At 42.7% G+C, this 18,784-nt stretch overlaps 1 protein-coding gene across 1 annotated transcript in view; it reads left to right on the top strand.

The window, feature by feature from the left end:
• Positions 1–18,784, top strand: part of fbxo25 (F-box protein 25) — a 244,625-nt gene that overhangs the window by 185,057 nt on the left and 40,784 nt on the right. The window lies entirely within an intron of this gene.

The raw sequence follows: 18,784 nt of genomic DNA on the forward strand, positions 1-18,784 counted from the left end.
TCTTGAGCGGTGGGACCACCAGGCGGTTGTCAGAAGAAGACCATAGGTGGCGGGGGGGGGGGGGGGGGGGGGTGTAAGGCTGGAGGAGAGAATTGATGTAGTCGGGTGCAGTCCCGTTCACCGCTCGGAAGGTCAGTACCAGGGTCTTGAATCTGATACGGGCCGTGATGGGAAGCCAGTGGAGGGAGATGAGGAGCGGGGTAACATGGGAGCGTCTGGGTAGATTGAAGACCAGACGGGCTGCTGCATTCTGAATCCTCTGGAGAGGGCGGGTTGCACATGCTGGGAGACCGGCAAGCAGCGAGTTGCAGTAGTCCAACTTGGAGAGGACAAGTGCTTGGACTAGCAGCTGGGTGGAATGCTCAGACAGGTATCTCCTGATCTTCCGGATGTAGGGTGAATCTACACGACCGGGAGACTGCAGCAATGTGGGCTGTGAGGGAGAGCTCGTCATCCATGGTAACCCCAAGGTTCCTGGCAGAGGATGAAGGGGTCACCGTCGCAGATCCCGGGGTGATTGAGAGATCGTGGGAGATGGAGGGTTTGGCTGGGATGATGAGAAGTTCTGTTTTGGCGAGGTTCAGCTTTCAGAAAGAAACAATGTCAGAGACCCCTATCAGATTCGGTGAGAGCAGGCATGCCCTCTAAAGAGCCACCATGCATGTGTGTTTTTTATGTTATTTAACTATATTGAGAACAAATTCTTAATTACAATGAAGACCTGGAGGCAGCGACAGGAGGCAAGTATACAAGACATTAAAAACAGAAACAATTAGGACAATCCATTCAGTGTTTAAGACATATCTATGTACTGTGTTCAAAGAGACGCTAATTCATGAAAAAGTGCAGTGATCTGAAACTAGTGCTTGTACTCAATCACTAAAGGAGGGTAACCAAATGAAGGTGTGGAGTTTTCTGATCTTTTGCACCTCGTTCCAGTCAACAGCAGTGGCAAACTGGAATGATTATCAGCCAAAGTAGGTGCACTATGGCAGGGAAATACAAACTCAAACAGGGGCACACTGTCAAAGGACAGCACTGGACGTTCCACCAGGGACACAAGGCCAGGATCTGGAGGACGACCTGGAGGCTGAGCCCAAAGGCAAAGATCCTCAGGAGGTCGGCGGTGGCGAAAGCTGTGCCAGCTCAACATTCAGCCAACTCTAATTTTAGTTATCCTCCAGGTTATAACATGACACTGATTATAAATAATGGAAAGCAGATACTTTAGCACATAACTGTGAGGAGATCCCTTTAGAGAAACTTCAAGATGGAGTATTTGAGAAAAGAGCTATGAAGACAGTCCTTTGGATGATGTCCATCTCTCTGGTGGTGTCTGTCAGAATGTTCTTCATGTTGAACACAGTCCTTCCCCACCATGTCCATCTCTCTCACAAACACCGTAGCTCCCTCATGTGGCTGCCGAGGTCTACGACAACTGCAACCATCTGTCAAAATTATAACACAACCCTTTTTGTACTTGTATACAGGGGTGCCGCTCATAATTTTGGGTCCCATGAAGAGATTGCAATTTGGGGCCCCCTCCTCACTATTTCGGTTATGTCTGTTTTTTCATTCAACACATTTTCATTCCAAGCTTTTTGAAGGACCTCCCCCCTCATCGGGGCCCTGGGTAGTCAGTCCCACTTTCCCCCCCACTTCGACACCCCTGCTCATATATAAGCCATCATCTTATATACCTTAGAATGATGAAACTAGTCTTTGAATCCTTAAAACTGTAAAAGAGTGAAGATACCGTTGTTTCCGATTGCTTAAGCACAATTTTGAAAACATAGTGCGCTGACAACGCATGCTGAAACCATGGTTATCTGTGAAACGCCCTGCTTAGTTGTGGGTGATATTCAGTAAGTGACAAAAACAAATGAGACAGAGACAAGGGAAGTAGTGGTGGGAGGTTGTAAAAGTTCTGATATAAAATATATAAAAGACTATAAAACTATATAAAATATGTCAGCAGAACCACTGATAGCAGAAGTATGACTGCCAGTGTGGAAACTAAAAAAGCTTAATAACTTTGTTAGAATAATGGTTGGAGACACTTGGAAGATGGACTGACTAAGGAATTTTATGGTTGATTCTAATAAACTGATAACCGTGTAATTAACTCTGTGGTTGATTGTTGTGAAGGAAAAGTGTGTGGGCGAAGGAGGAGAAGAGGTTAGGAACATTGATAAAGGTAGATGTAAACTAGAGACATTGGGATTTGCTCAACTAGATGCTAAGAAACCTGCACAGATGAAGACCAACCTTCCTCTCGATGTTGGGACAGAGTTCCCCAGACTAAGCACCAAGAAGCAGAGACCTCAAGATTCAAAGAGAATTTTGCGATCTCAACAAAGATCGAAGGTCAACAATCTTACTGAAGATATCTTGGATCACCAAGGCCTGGGATCCCAGAGCAGCGGCTGAATATGCTGACAGAGTAGGACAGGTCAGGAAGGCTGTTACCTGACCTGTCTCCAACCACTGGTAAGATTTTGTTTCTAAATTTTAGATTTTACCTGGCTTGATTGCTGTAATATAAAATTACTTTCTTTAAGATGTCTATAATATTCTTTGGCCTACAACAAAGAGAATCAAAGAGACGCAAATTCATAAAAAGGTGCGGTGATCTGAAACTAGTGCTTGTACTCAATCACTAAAGGAGGGTAACCAAATGAAGGTGTGGAGTTTTCTGATCTTTTGCACCTCGTTCTAGTCAACAGCAGTGGCAAACTGGAATGATTATCAGCCAAAGTAGGTGCACTATGGCAGGGAAATACAAACTCAAACAGGGGCACACTGTCAAAGGACAGCACTGGACGTTCCACCAGGGACACAAGGCCAGGATCTGGAGGACGACCTGGAGGCTGAGCCCAAAGGCAAAGATCCTCAGGAGGTCGGCGGTGGCGAAAGCTGTGCCAGCTCAACATTCAGCCAACTCTAATTTTAGTTATCCTCCAGGTTATAACATGACACTGATTATAAATAATGGAAAGCAGATACTTTAGCACATAACTGTGAGGAGATCCCTTTAGAGAAACTTCAAGATGGAGTATTTGAGAAAAGAGCTATGAAGACAGTCCTTTGGATGATGTCCATCTCTCTGGTGGTGTCTGTCAGAATGTTCTTCATGTTGAACACAGTCCTTCCCCACCATGTCCATCTCTCTCACAAACACCGTAGCTCCCTCATGTGGCTGCCGAGGTCTACGACAACTGCAACCATCTGTCAAAATTATAACACAACCCTTTTTGTACTTGTATACAGGGGTGCCGCTCATAATTTTGGGTCCCATGAAGAGATTGCAATTTGGGGCCCCCTCCTCACTATTTCGGTTATGTCTGTTTTTTCATTCAACACATTTTCATTCCAAGCTTTTTGAAGGACCTCCCCCCTCATCGGGGCCCTGGGTAGTCAGTCCCACTTTCCCCCCCACTTCGACACCCCTGCTCATATATAAGCCATCATCTTATATACCTTAGAATGATGAAACTAGTCTTTGAATCCTTAAAACTGTAAAAGAGTGAAGATACCGTTGTTTCCGATTGCTTAAGCACAATTTTGAAAACATAGTGCGCTGACAACGCATGCTGAAACCATGGTTATCTGTGAAACGCCCTGCTTAGTTGTGGGTGATATTCAGTAAGTGACAAAAACAAATGAGACAGAGACAAGGGAAGTAGTGGTGGGAGGTTGTAAAAGTTCTGATATAAAATATATAAAAGACTATAAAACTATATAAAATATGTCAGCAGAACCACTGATAGCAGAAGTATGACTGCCAGTGTGGAAACTAAAAAAGCTTAATAACTTTGTTAGAATAATGGTTGGAGACACTTGGAAGATGGACTGACTAAGGAATTTTATGGTTGATTCTAATAAACTGATAACCGTGTAATTAACTCTGTGGTTGATTGTTGTGAAGGAAAAGTGTGTGGGCGAAGGAGGAGAAGAGGTTAGGAACATTGATAAAGGTAGATGTAAACTAGAGACATTGGGATTTGCTCAACTAGATGCTAAGAAACCTGCACAGATGAAGACCAACCTTCCTCTCGATGTTGGGACAGAGTTCCCCAGACTAAGCACCAAGAAGCAGAGACCTCAAGATTCAAAGAGAATTTTGCGATCTCAACAAAGATCGAAGGTCAACAATCTTACTGAAGATATCTTGGATCACCAAGGCCTGGGATCCCAGAGCAGCGGCTGAATATGCTGACAGAGTAGGACAGGTCAGGAAGGCTGTTACCTGACCTGTCTCCAACCACTGGTAAGATTTTGTTTCTAAATTTTAGATTTTACCTGGCTTGATTGCTGTAATATAAAATTACTTTCTTTAAGATGTCTATAATATTCTTTGGCCTACAACAAAGAGAATCAAAGAGACGCAAATTCATAAAAAGGTGCGGTGATCTGAAACTAGTGCTTGTACTCAATCACTAAAGGAGGGTAACCAAATGAAGGTGTGGAGTTTTCTGATCTTTTGCACCTCGTTCTAGTCAACAGCAGTGGCAAACTGGAATGATTATCAGCCAAAGTAGGTGCACTATGGCAGGGAAATACAAACTCAAACAGGGGCACACTGTCAAAGGACAGCACTGGACGTTCCACCAGGGACACAAGGCCAGGATCTGGAGGACGACCTGGAGGCTGAGCCCAAAGGCAAAGATCCTCAGGAGGTCGGCGGTGGCGAAAGCTGTGCCAGCTCAACATTCAGCCAACTCTAATTTTAGTTATCCTCCAGGTTATAACATGACACTGATTATAAATAATGGAAAGCAGATACTTTAGCACATAACTGTGAGGAGATCCCTTTAGAGAAACTTCAAGATGGAGTATTTGAGAAAAGAGCTATGAAGACAGTCCTTTGGATGATGTCCATCTCTCTGGTGGTGTCTGTCAGAATGTTCTTCATGTTGAACACAGTCCTTCCCCACCATGTCCATCTCTCTCACAAACACCGTAGCTCCCTCATGTGGCTGCCGAGGTCTACGACAACTGCAACCATCTGTCAAAATTATAACACAACCCTTTTTGTACTTGTATACAGGGGTGCCGCTCATAATTTTGGGTCCCATGAAGAGATTGCAATTTGGGGCCCCCTCCTCACTATTTCGGTTATGTCTGTTTTTTCATTCAACACATTTTCATTCCAAGCTTTTTGAAGGACCTCCCCCCTCATCGGGGCCCTGGGTAGTCAGTCCCACTTTCCCCCCCACTTCGACACCCCTGCTCATATATAAGCCATCATCTTATATACCTTAGAATGATGAAACTAGTCTTTGAATCCTTAAAACTGTAAAAGAGTGAAGATACCGTTGTTTCCGATTGCTTAAGCACAATTTTGAAAACATAGTGCGCTGACAACGCATGCTGAAACCATGGTTATCTGTGAAACGCCCTGCTTAGTTGTGGGTGATATTCAGTAAGTGACAAAAACAAATGAGACAGAGACAAGGGAAGTAGTGGTGGGAGGTTGTAAAAGTTCTGATATAAAATATATAAAAGACTATAAAACTATATAAAATATGTCAGCAGAACCACTGATAGCAGAAGTATGACTGCCAGTGTGGAAACTAAAAAAGCTTAATAACTTTGTTAGAATAATGGTTGGAGACACTTGGAAGATGGACTGACTAAGGAATTTTATGGTTGATTCTAATAAACTGATAACCGTGTAATTAACTCTGTGGTTGATTGTTGTGAAGGAAAAGTGTGTGGGCGAAGGAGGAGAAGAGGTTAGGAACATTGATAAAGGTAGATGTAAACTAGAGACATTGGGATTTGCTCAACTAGATGCTAAGAAACCTGCACAGATGAAGACCAACCTTCCTCTCGATGTTGGGACAGAGTTCCCCAGACTAAGCACCAAGAAGCAGAGACCTCAAGATTCAAAGAGAATTTTGCGATCTCAACAAAGATCGAAGGTCAACAATCTTACTGAAGATATCTTGGATCACCAAGGCCTGGGATCCCAGAGCAGCGGCTGAATATGCTGACAGAGTAGGACAGGTCAGGAAGGCTGTTACCTGACCTGTCTCCAACCACTGGTAAGATTTTGTTTCTAAATTTTAGATTTTACCTGGCTTGATTGCTGTAATATAAAATTACTTTCTTTAAGATGTCTATAATATTCTTTGGCCTACAACAAAGAGAATCAAAGAGACGCAAATTCATAAAAAGGTGCGGTGATCTGAAACTAGTGCTTGTACTCAATCACTAAAGGAGGGTAACCAAATGAAGGTGTGGAGTTTTCTGATCTTTTGCACCTCGTTCTAGTCAACAGCAGTGGCAAACTGGAATGATTATCAGCCAAAGTAGGTGCACTATGGCAGGGAAATACAAACTCAAACAGGGGCACACTGTCAAAGGACAGCACTGGACGTTCCACCAGGGACACAAGGCCAGGATCTGGAGGACGACCTGGAGGCTGAGCCCAAAGGCAAAGATCCTCAGGAGGTCGGCGGTGGCGAAAGCTGTGCCAGCTCAACATTCAGCCAACTCTAATTTTAGTTATCCTCCAGGTTATAACATGACACTGATTATAAATAATGGAAAGCAGATACTTTAGCACATAACTGTGAGGAGATCCCTTTAGAGAAACTTCAAGATGGAGTATTTGAGAAAAGAGCTATGAAGACAGTCCTTTGGATGATGTCCATCTCTCTGGTGGTGTCTGTCAGAATGTTCTTCATGTTGAACACAGTCCTTCCCCACCATGTCCATCTCTCTCACAAACACCGTAGCTCCCTCATGTGGCTGCCGAGGTCTACGACAACTGCAACCATCTGTCAAAATTATAACACAACCCTTTTTGTACTTGTATACAGGGGTGCCGCTCATAATTTTGGGTCCCATGAAGAGATTGCAATTTGGGGCCCCCTCCTCACTATTTCGGTTATGTCTGTTTTTTCATTCAACACATTTTCATTCCAAGCTTTTTGAAGGACCTCCCCCCTCATCGGGGCCCTGGGTAGTCAGTCCCACTTTCCCCCCCACTTCGACACCCCTGCTCATATATAAGCCATCATCTTATATACCTTAGAATGATGAAACTAGTCTTTGAATCCTTAAAACTGTAAAAGAGTGAAGATACCGTTGTTTCCGATTGCTTAAGCACAATTTTGAAAACATAGTGCGCTGACAACGCATGCTGAAACCATGGTTATCTGTGAAACGCCCTGCTTAGTTGTGGGTGATATTCAGTAAGTGACAAAAACAAATGAGACAGAGACAAGGGAAGTAGTGGTGGGAGGTTGTAAAAGTTCTGATATAAAATATATAAAAGACTATAAAACTATATAAAATATGTCAGCAGAACCACTGATAGCAGAAGTATGACTGCCAGTGTGGAAACTAAAAAAGCTTAATAACTTTGTTAGAATAATGGTTGGAGACACTTGGAAGATGGACTGACTAAGGAATTTTATGGTTGATTCTAATAAACTGATAACCGTGTAATTAACTCTGTGGTTGATTGTTGTGAAGGAAAAGTGTGTGGGCGAAGGAGGAGAAGAGGTTAGGAACATTGATAAAGGTAGATGTAAACTAGAGACATTGGGATTTGCTCAACTAGATGCTAAGAAACCTGCACAGATGAAGACCAACCTTCCTCTCGATGTTGGGACAGAGTTCCCCAGACTAAGCACCAAGAAGCAGAGACCTCAAGATTCAAAGAGAATTTTGCGATCTCAACAAAGATCGAAGGTCAACAATCTTACTGAAGATATCTTGGATCACCAAGGCCTGGGATCCCAGAGCAGCGGCTGAATATGCTGACAGAGTAGGACAGGTCAGGAAGGCTGTTACCTGACCTGTCTCCAACCACTGGTAAGATTTTGTTTCTAAATTTTAGATTTTACCTGGCTTGATTGCTGTAATATAAAATTACTTTCTTTAAGATGTCTATAATATTCTTTGGCCTACAACAAAGAGAATCAAAGAGACGCAAATTCATAAAAAGGTGCGGTGATCTGAAACTAGTGCTTGTACTCAATCACTAAAGGAGGGTAACCAAATGAAGGTGTGGAGTTTTCTGATCTTTTGCACCTCGTTCTAGTCAACAGCAGTGGCAAACTGGAATGATTATCAGCCAAAGTAGGTGCACTATGGCAGGGAAATACAAACTCAAACAGGGGCACACTGTCAAAGGACAGCACTGGACGTTCCACCAGGGACACAAGGCCAGGATCTGGAGGACGACCTGGAGGCTGAGCCCAAAGGCAAAGATCCTCAGGAGGTCGGCGGTGGCGAAAGCTGTGCCAGCTCAACATTCAGCCAACTCTAATTTTAGTTATCCTCCAGGTTATAACATGACACTGATTATAAATAATGGAAAGCAGATACTTTAGCACATAACTGTGAGGAGATCCCTTTAGAGAAACTTCAAGATGGAGTATTTGAGAAAAGAGCTATGAAGACAGTCCTTTGGATGATGTCCATCTCTCTGGTGGTGTCTGTCAGAATGTTCTTCATGTTGAACACAGTCCTTCCCCACCATGTCCATCTCTCTCACAAACACCGTAGCTCCCTCATGTGGCTGCCGAGGTCTACGACAACTGCAACCATCTGTCAAAATTATAACACAACCCTTTTTGTACTTGTATACAGGGGTGCCGCTCATAATTTTGGGTCCCATGAAGAGATTGCAATTTGGGGCCCCCTCCTCACTATTTCGGTTATGTCTGTTTTTTCATTCAACACATTTTCATTCCAAGCTTTTTGAAGGACCTCCCCCCTCATCGGGGCCCTGGGTAGTCAGTCCCACTTTCCCCCCCACTTCGACACCCCTGCTCATATATAAGCCATCATCTTATATACCTTAGAATGATGAAACTAGTCTTTGAATCCTTAAAACTGTAAAAGAGTGAAGATACCGTTGTTTCCGATTGCTTAAGCACAATTTTGAAAACATAGTGCGCTGACAACGCATGCTGAAACCATGGTTATCTGTGAAACGCCCTGCTTAGTTGTGGGTGATATTCAGTAAGTGACAAAAACAAATGAGACAGAGACAAGGGAAGTAGTGGTGGGAGGTTGTAAAAGTTCTGATATAAAATATATAAAAGACTATAAAACTATATAAAATATGTCAGCAGAACCACTGATAGCAGAAGTATGACTGCCAGTGTGGAAACTAAAAAAGCTTAATAACTTTGTTAGAATAATGGTTGGAGACACTTGGAAGATGGACTGACTAAGGAATTTTATGGTTGATTCTAATAAACTGATAACCGTGTAATTAACTCTGTGGTTGATTGTTGTGAAGGAAAAGTGTGTGGGCGAAGGAGGAGAAGAGGTTAGGAACATTGATAAAGGTAGATGTAAACTAGAGACATTGGGATTTGCTCAACTAGATGCTAAGAAACCTGCACAGATGAAGACCAACCTTCCTCTCGATGTTGGGACAGAGTTCCCCAGACTAAGCACCAAGAAGCAGAGACCTCAAGATTCAAAGAGAATTTTGCGATCTCAACAAAGATCGAAGGTCAACAATCTTACTGAAGATATCTTGGATCACCAAGGCCTGGGATCCCAGAGCAGCGGCTGAATATGCTGACAGAGTAGGACAGGTCAGGAAGGCTGTTACCTGACCTGTCTCCAACCACTGGTAAGATTTTGTTTCTAAATTTTAGATTTTACCTGGCTTGATTGCTGTAATATAAAATTACTTTCTTTAAGATGTCTATAATATTCTTTGGCCTACAACAAAGAGAATCAAAGAGACGCAAATTCATAAAAAGGTGCGGTGATCTGAAACTAGTGCTTGTACTCAATCACTAAAGGAGGGTAACCAAATGAAGGTGTGGAGTTTTCTGATCTTTTGCACCTCGTTCTAGTCAACAGCAGTGGCAAACTGGAATGATTATCAGCCAAAGTAGGTGCACTATGGCAGGGAAATACAAACTCAAACAGGGGCACACTGTCAAAGGACAGCACTGGACGTTCCACCAGGGACACAAGGCCAGGATCTGGAGGACGACCTGGAGGCTGAGCCCAAAGGCAAAGATCCTCAGGAGGTCGGCGGTGGCGAAAGCTGTGCCAGCTCAACATTCAGCCAACTCTAATTTTAGTTATCCTCCAGGTTATAACATGACACTGATTATAAATAATGGAAAGCAGATACTTTAGCACATAACTGTGAGGAGATCCCTTTAGAGAAACTTCAAGATGGAGTATTTGAGAAAAGAGCTATGAAGACAGTCCTTTGGATGATGTCCATCTCTCTGGTGGTGTCTGTCAGAATGTTCTTCATGTTGAACACAGTCCTTCCCCACCATGTCCATCTCTCTCACAAACACCGTAGCTCCCTCATGTGGCTGCCGAGGTCTACGACAACTGCAACCATCTGTCAAAATTATAACACAACCCTTTTTGTACTTGTATACAGGGGTGCCGCTCATAATTTTGGGTCCCATGAAGAGATTGCAATTTGGGGCCCCCTCCTCACTATTTCGGTTATGTCTGTTTTTTCATTCAACACATTTTCATTCCAAGCTTTTTGAAGGACCTCCCCCCTCATCGGGGCCCTGGGTAGTCAGTCCCACTTTCCCCCCCACTTCGACACCCCTGCTCATATATAAGCCATCATCTTATATACCTTAGAATGATGAAACTAGTCTTTGAATCCTTAAAACTGTAAAAGAGTGAAGATACCGTTGTTTCCGATTGCTTAAGCACAATTTTGAAAACATAGTGCGCTGACAACGCATGCTGAAACCATGGTTATCTGTGAAACGCCCTGCTTAGTTGTGGGTGATATTCAGTAAGTGACAAAAACAAATGAGACAGAGACAAGGGAAGTAGTGGTGGGAGGTTGTAAAAGTTCTGATATAAAATATATAAAAGACTATAAAACTATATAAAATATGTCAGCAGAACCACTGATAGCAGAAGTATGACTGCCAGTGTGGAAACTAAAAAAGCTTAATAACTTTGTTAGAATAATGGTTGGAGACACTTGGAAGATGGACTGACTAAGGAATTTTATGGTTGATTCTAATAAACTGATAACCGTGTAATTAACTCTGTGGTTGATTGTTGTGAAGGAAAAGTGTGTGGGCGAAGGAGGAGAAGAGGTTAGGAACATTGATAAAGGTAGATGTAAACTAGAGACATTGGGATTTGCTCAACTAGATGCTAAGAAACCTGCACAGATGAAGACCAACCTTCCTCTCGATGTTGGGACAGAGTTCCCCAGACTAAGCACCAAGAAGCAGAGACCTCAAGATTCAAAGAGAATTTTGCGATCTCAACAAAGATCGAAGGTCAACAATCTTACTGAAGATATCTTGGATCACCAAGGCCTGGGATCCCAGAGCAGCGGCTGAATATGCTGACAGAGTAGGACAGGTCAGGAAGGCTGTTACCTGACCTGTCTCCAACCACTGGTAAGATTTTGTTTCTAAATTTTAGATTTTACCTGGCTTGATTGCTGTAATATAAAATTACTTTCTTTAAGATGTCTATAATATTCTTTGGCCTACAACAAAGAGAATCAAAGAGACGCAAATTCATAAAAAGGTGCGGTGATCTGAAACTAGTGCTTGTACTCAATCACTAAAGGAGGGTAACCAAATGAAGGTGTGGAGTTTTCTGATCTTTTGCACCTCGTTCTAGTCAACAGCAGTGGCAAACTGGAATGATTATCAGCCAAAGTAGGTGCACTATGGCAGGGAAATACAAACTCAAACAGGGGCACACTGTCAAAGGACAGCACTGGACGTTCCACCAGGGACACAAGGCCAGGATCTGGAGGACGACCTGGAGGCTGAGCCCAAAGGCAAAGATCCTCAGGAGGTCGGCGGTGGCGAAAGCTGTGCCAGCTCAACATTCAGCCAACTCTAATTTTAGTTATCCTCCAGGTTATAACATGACACTGATTATAAATAATGGAAAGCAGATACTTTAGCACATAACTGTGAGGAGATCCCTTTAGAGAAACTTCAAGATGGAGTATTTGAGAAAAGAGCTATGAAGACAGTCCTTTGGATGATGTCCATCTCTCTGGTGGTGTCTGTCAGAATGTTCTTCATGTTGAACACAGTCCTTCCCCACCATGTCCATCTCTCTCACAAACACCGTAGCTCCCTCATGTGGCTGCCGAGGTCTACGACAACTGCAACCATCTGTCAAAATTATAACACAACCCTTTTTGTACTTGTATACAGGGGTGCCGCTCATAATTTTGGGTCCCATGAAGAGATTGCAATTTGGGGCCCCCTCCTCACTATTTCGGTTATGTCTGTTTTTTCATTCAACACATTTTCATTCCAAGCTTTTTGAAGGACCTCCCCCCTCATCGGGGCCCTGGGTAGTCAGTCCCACTTTCCCCCCCACTTCGACACCCCTGCTCATATATAAGCCATCATCTTATATACCTTAGAATGATGAAACTAGTCTTTGAATCCTTAAAACTGTAAAAGAGTGAAGATACCGTTGTTTCCGATTGCTTAAGCACAATTTTGAAAACATAGTGCGCTGACAACGCATGCTGAAACCATGGTTATCTGTGAAACGCCCTGCTTAGTTGTGGGTGATATTCAGTAAGTGACAAAAACAAATGAGACAGAGACAAGGGAAGTAGTGGTGGGAGGTTGTAAAAGTTCTGATATAAAATATATAAAAGACTATAAAACTATATAAAATATGTCAGCAGAACCACTGATAGCAGAAGTATGACTGCCAGTGTGGAAACTAAAAAAGCTTAATAACTTTGTTAGAATAATGGTTGGAGACACTTGGAAGATGGACTGACTAAGGAATTTTATGGTTGATTCTAATAAACTGATAACCGTGTAATTAACTCTGTGGTTGATTGTTGTGAAGGAAAAGTGTGTGGGCGAAGGAGGAGAAGAGGTTAGGAACATTGATAAAGGTAGATGTAAACTAGAGACATTGGGATTTGCTCAACTAGATGCTAAGAAACCTGCACAGATGAAGACCAACCTTCCTCTCGATGTTGGGACAGAGTTCCCCAGACTAAGCACCAAGAAGCAGAGACCTCAAGATTCAAAGAGAATTTTGCGATCTCAACAAAGATCGAAGGTCAACAATCTTACTGAAGATATCTTGGATCACCAAGGCCTGGGATCCCAGAGCAGCGGCTGAATATGCTGACAGAGTAGGACAGGTCAGGAAGGCTGTTACCTGACCTGTCTCCAACCACTGGTAAGATTTTGTTTCTAAATTTTAGATTTTACCTGGCTTGATTGCTGTAATATAAAATTACTTTCTTTAAGATGTCTATAATATTCTTTGGCCTACAACAAAGAGAATCAAAGAGACGCAAATTCATAAAAAGGTGCGGTGATCTGAAACTAGTGCTTGTACTCAATCACTAAAGGAGGGTAACCAAATGAAGGTGTGGAGTTTTCTGATCTTTTGCACCTCGTTCTAGTCAACAGCAGTGGCAAACTGGAATGATTATCAGCCAAAGTAGGTGCACTATGGCAGGGAAATACAAACTCAAACAGGGGCACACTGTCAAAGGACAGCACTGGACGTTCCACCAGGGACACAAGGCCAGGATCTGGAGGACGACCTGGAGGCTGAGCCCAAAGGCAAAGATCCTCAGGAGGTCGGCGGTGGCGAAAGCTGTGCCAGCTCAACATTCAGCCAACTCTAATTTTAGTTATCCTCCAGGTTATAACATGACACTGATTATAAATAATGGAAAGCAGATACTTTAGCACATAACTGTGAGGAGATCCCTTTAGAGAAACTTCAAGATGGAGTATTTGAGAAAAGAGCTATGAAGACAGTCCTTTGGATGATGTCCATCTCTCTGGTGGTGTCTGTCAGAATGTTCTTCATGTTGAACACAGTCCTTCCCCACCATGTCCATCTCTCTCACAAACACCGTAGCTCCCTCATGTGGCTGCCGAGGTCTACGACAACTGCAACCATCTGTCAAAATTATAACACAACCCTTTTTGTACTTGTATACAGGGGTGCCGCTCATAATTTTGGGTCCCATGAAGAGATTGCAATTTGGGGCCCCCTCCTCACTATTTCGGTTATGTCTGTTTTTTCATTCAACACATTTTCATTCCAAGCTTTTTGAAGGACCTCCCCCCTCATCGGGGCCCTGGGTAGTCAGTCCCACTTTCCCCCCCACTTCGACACCCCTGCTCATATATAAGCCATCATCTTATATACCTTAGAATGATGAAACTAGTCTTTGAATCCTTAAAACTGTAAAAGAGTGAAGATACCGTTGTTTCCGATTGCTTAAGCACAATTTTGAAAACATAGTGCGCTGACAACGCATGCTGAAACCATGGTTATCTGTGAAACGCCCTGCTTAGTTGTGGGTGATATTCAGTAAGTGACAAAAACAAATGAGACAGAGACAAGGGAAGTAGTGGTGGGAGGTTGTAAAAGTTCTGATATAAAATATATAAAAGACTATAAAACTATATAAAATATGTCAGCAGAACCACTGATAGCAGAAGTATGACTGCCAGTGTGGAAACTAAAAAAGCTTAATAACTTTGTTAGAATAATGGTTGGAGACACTTGGAAGATGGACTGACTAAGGAATTTTATGGTTGATTCTAATAAACTGATAACCGTGTAATTAACTCTGTGGTTGATTGTTGTGAAGGAAAAGTGTGTGGGCGAAGGAGGAGAAGAGGTTAGGAACATTGATAAAGGTAGATGTAAACTAGAGACATTGGGATTTGCTCAACTAGATGCTAAGAAACCTGCACAGATGAAGACCAACCTTCCTCTCGATGTTGGGACAGAGTTCCCCAGACTAAGCACCAAGAAGCAGAGACCTCAAGATTCAAAGAGAATTTTGCGATCTCAACAAAGATCGAAGGTCAACAATCTTACTGAAGATATCTTGGATCACCAAGGCCTGGGATCCCAGAGCAGCGGCTGAATATGCTGACAGAGTAGGACAGGTCAGGAAGGCTGTTACCTGACCTGTCTCCAACCACTGGTAAGATTTTGTTTCTAAATTTTAGATTTTACCTGGCTTGATTGCTGTAATATAAAATTACTTTCTTTAAGATGTCTATAATATTCTTTGGCCTACAACAAAGAGAATCAAAGAGACGCAAATTCATAAAAAGGTGCGGTGATCTGAAACTAGTGCTTGTACTCAATCACTAAAGGAGGGTAACCAAATGAAGGTGTGGAGTTTTCTGATCTTTTGCACCTCGTTCTAGTCAACAGCAGTGGCAAACTGGAATGATTATCAGCCAAAGTAGGTGCACTATGGCAGGGAAATACAAACTCAAACAGGGGCACACTGTCAAAGGACAGCACTGGACGTTCCACCAGGGACACAAGGCCAGGATCTGGAGGACGACCTGGAGGCTGAGCCCAAAGGCAAAGATCCTCAGGAGGTCGGCGGTGGCGAAAGCTGTGCCAGCTCAACATTCAGCCAACTCTAATTTTAGTTATCCTCCAGGTTATAACATGACACTGATTATAAATAATGGAAAGCAGATACTTTAGCACATAACTGTGAGGAGATCCCTTTAGAGAAACTTCAAGATGGAGTATTTGAGAAAAGAGCTATGAAGACAGTCCTTTGGATGATGTCCATCTCTCTGGTGGTGTCTGTCAGAATGTTCTTCATGTTGAACACAGTCCTTCCCCACCATGTCCATCTCTCTCACAAACACCGTAGCTCCCTCATGTGGCTGCCGAGGTCTACGACAACTGCAACCATCTGTCAAAATTATAACACAACCCTTTTTGTACTTGTATACAGGGGTGCCGCTCATAATTTTGGGTCCCATGAAGAGATTGCAATTTGGGGCCCCCTCCTCACTATTTCGGTTATGTCTGTTTTTTCATTCAACACATTTTCATTCCAAGCTTTTTGAAGGACCTCCCCCCTCATCGGGGCCCTGGGTAGTCAGTCCCACTTTCCCCCCCACTTCGACACCCCTGCTCATATATAAGCCATCATCTTATATACCTTAGAATGATGAAACTAGTCTTTGAATCCTTAAAACTGTAAAAGAGTGAAGATACCGTTGTTTCCGATTGCTTAAGCACAATTTTGAAAACATAGTGCGCTGACAACGCATGCTGAAACCATGGTTATCTGTGAAACGCCCTGCTTAGTTGTGGGTGATATTCAGTAAGTGACAAAAACAAATGAGACAGAGACAAGGGAAGTAGTGGTGGGAGGTTGTAAAAGTTCTGATATAAAATATATAAAAGACTATAAAACTATATAAAATATGTCAGCAGAACCACTGATAGCAGAAGTATGACTGCCAGTGTGGAAACTAAAAAAGCTTAATAACTTTGTTAGAATAATGGTTGGAGACACTTGGAAGATGGACTGACTAAGGAATTTTATGGTTGATTCTAATAAACTGATAACCGTGTAATTAACTCTGTGGTTGATTGTTGTGAAGGAAAAGTGTGTGGGCGAAGGAGGAGAAGAGGTTAGGAACATTGATAAAGGTAGATGTAAACTAGAGACATTGGGATTTGCTCAACTAGATGCTAAGAAACCTGCACAGATGAAGACCAACCTTCCTCTCGATGTTGGGACAGAGTTCCCCAGACTAAGCACCAAGAAGCAGAGACCTCAAGATTCAAAGAGAATTTTGCGATCTCAACAAAGATCGAAGGTCAACAATCTTACTGAAGATATCTTGGATCACCAAGGCCTGGGATCCCAGAGCAGCGGCTGAATATGCTGACAGAGTAGGACAGGTCAGGAAGGCTGTTACCTGACCTGTCTCCAACCACTGGTAAGATTTTGTTTCTAAATTTTAGATTTTACCTGGCTTGATTGCTGTAATATAAAATTACTTTCTTTAAGATGTCTATAATATTCTTTGGCCTACAACAAAGAGAATCAAAGAGACGCAAATTCATAAAAAGGTGCGGTGATCTGAAACTAGTGCTTGTACTCAATCACTAAAGGAGGGTAACCAAATGAAGGTGTGGAGTTTTCTGATCTTTTGCACCTCGTTCTAGTCAACAGCAGTGGCAAACTGGAATGATTATCAGCCAAAGTAGGTGCACTATGGCAGGGAAATACAAACTCAAACAGGGGCACACTGTCAAAGGACAGCACTGGACGTTCCACCAGGGACACAAGGCCAGGATCTGGAGGACGACCTGGAGGCTGAGCCCAAAGGCAAAGATCCTCAGGAGGTCGGCGGTGGCGAAAGCTGTGCCAGCTCAACATTCAGCCAACTCTAATTTTAGTTATCCTCCAGGTTATAACATGACACTGATTATAAATAATGGAAAGCAGATACTTTAGCACATAACTGTGAGGAGATCCCTTTAGAGAAACTTCAAGATGGAGTATTTGAGAAAAGAGCTATGAAGACAGTCCTTTGGATGATGTCCATCTCTCTGGTGGTGTCTGTCAGAATGTTCTTCATGTTGAACACAGTCCTTCCCCACCATGTCCATCTCTCTCACAAACACCGTAGCTCCCTCATGTGGCTGCCGAGGTCTACGACAACTGCAACCATCTGTCAAAATTATAACACAACCCTTTTTGTACTTGTATACAGGGGTGCCGCTCATAATTTTGGGTCCCATGAAGAGATTGCAATTTGGGGCCCCCTCCTCACTATTTCGGTTATGTCTGTTTTTTCATTCAACACATTTTCATTCCAAGCTTTTTGAAGGACCTCCCCCCTCATCGGGGCCCTGGGTAGTCAGTCCCACTTTCCCCCCCACTTCGACACCCCTGCTCATATATAAGCCATCATCTTATATACCTTAGAATGATGAAACTAGTCTTTGAATCCTTAAAACTGTAAAAGAGTGAAGATACCGTTGTTTCCGATTGCTTAAGCACAATTTTGAAAACATAGTGCGCTGACAACGCATGCTGAAACCATGGTTATCTGTGAAACGCCCTGCTTAGTTGTGGGTGATATTCAGTAAGTGACAAAAACAAATGAGACAGAGACAAGGGAAGTAGTGGTGGGAGGTTGTAAAAGTTCTGATATAAAATATATAAAAGACTATAAAACTATATAAAATATGTCAGCAGAACCACTGATAGCAGAAGTATGACTGCCAGTGTGGAAACTAAAAAAGCTTAATAACTTTGTTAGAATAATGGTTGGAGACACTTGGAAGATGGACTGACTAAGGAATTTTATGGTTGATTCTAATAAACTGATAACCGTGTAATTAACTCTGTGGTTGATTGTTGTGAAGGAAAAGTGTGTGGGCGAAGGAGGAGAAGAGGTTAGGAACATTGATAAAGGTAGATGTAAACTAGAGACATTGGGATTTGCTCAACTAGATGCTAAGAAACCTGCACAGATGAAGACCAACCTTCCTCTCGATGTTGGGACAGAGTTCCCCAGACTAAGCACCAAGAAGCAGAGACCTCAAGATTCAAAGAGAATTTTGCGATCTCAACAAAGATCGAAGGTCAACAATCTTACTGAAGATATCTTGGATCACCAAGGCCTGGGATCCCAGAGCAGCGGCTGAATATGCTGACAGAGTAGGACAGGTCAGGAAGGCTGTTACCTGACCTGTCTCCAACCACTGGTAAGATTTTGTTTCTAAATTTTAGATTTTACCTGGCTTGATTGCTGTAATATAAAATTACTTTCTTTAAGATGTCTATAATATTCTTTGGCCTACAACAAAGAGAATCAAAGAGACGCAAATTCATAAAAAGGTGCGGTGATCTGAAACTAGTGCTTGTACTCAATCACTAAAGGAGGGTAACCAAATGAAGGTGTGGAGTTTTCTGATCTTTTGCACCTCGTTCTAGTCAACAGCAGTGGCAAACTGGAATGATTATCAGCCAAAGTAGGTG

Source organism: Osmerus eperlanus, chromosome 8, assembly GCF_963692335.1.
Source record: "Osmerus eperlanus chromosome 8, fOsmEpe2.1, whole genome shotgun sequence".
NCBI lineage: Eukaryota > Metazoa > Chordata > Actinopteri > Osmeriformes > Osmeridae > Osmerus > Osmerus eperlanus.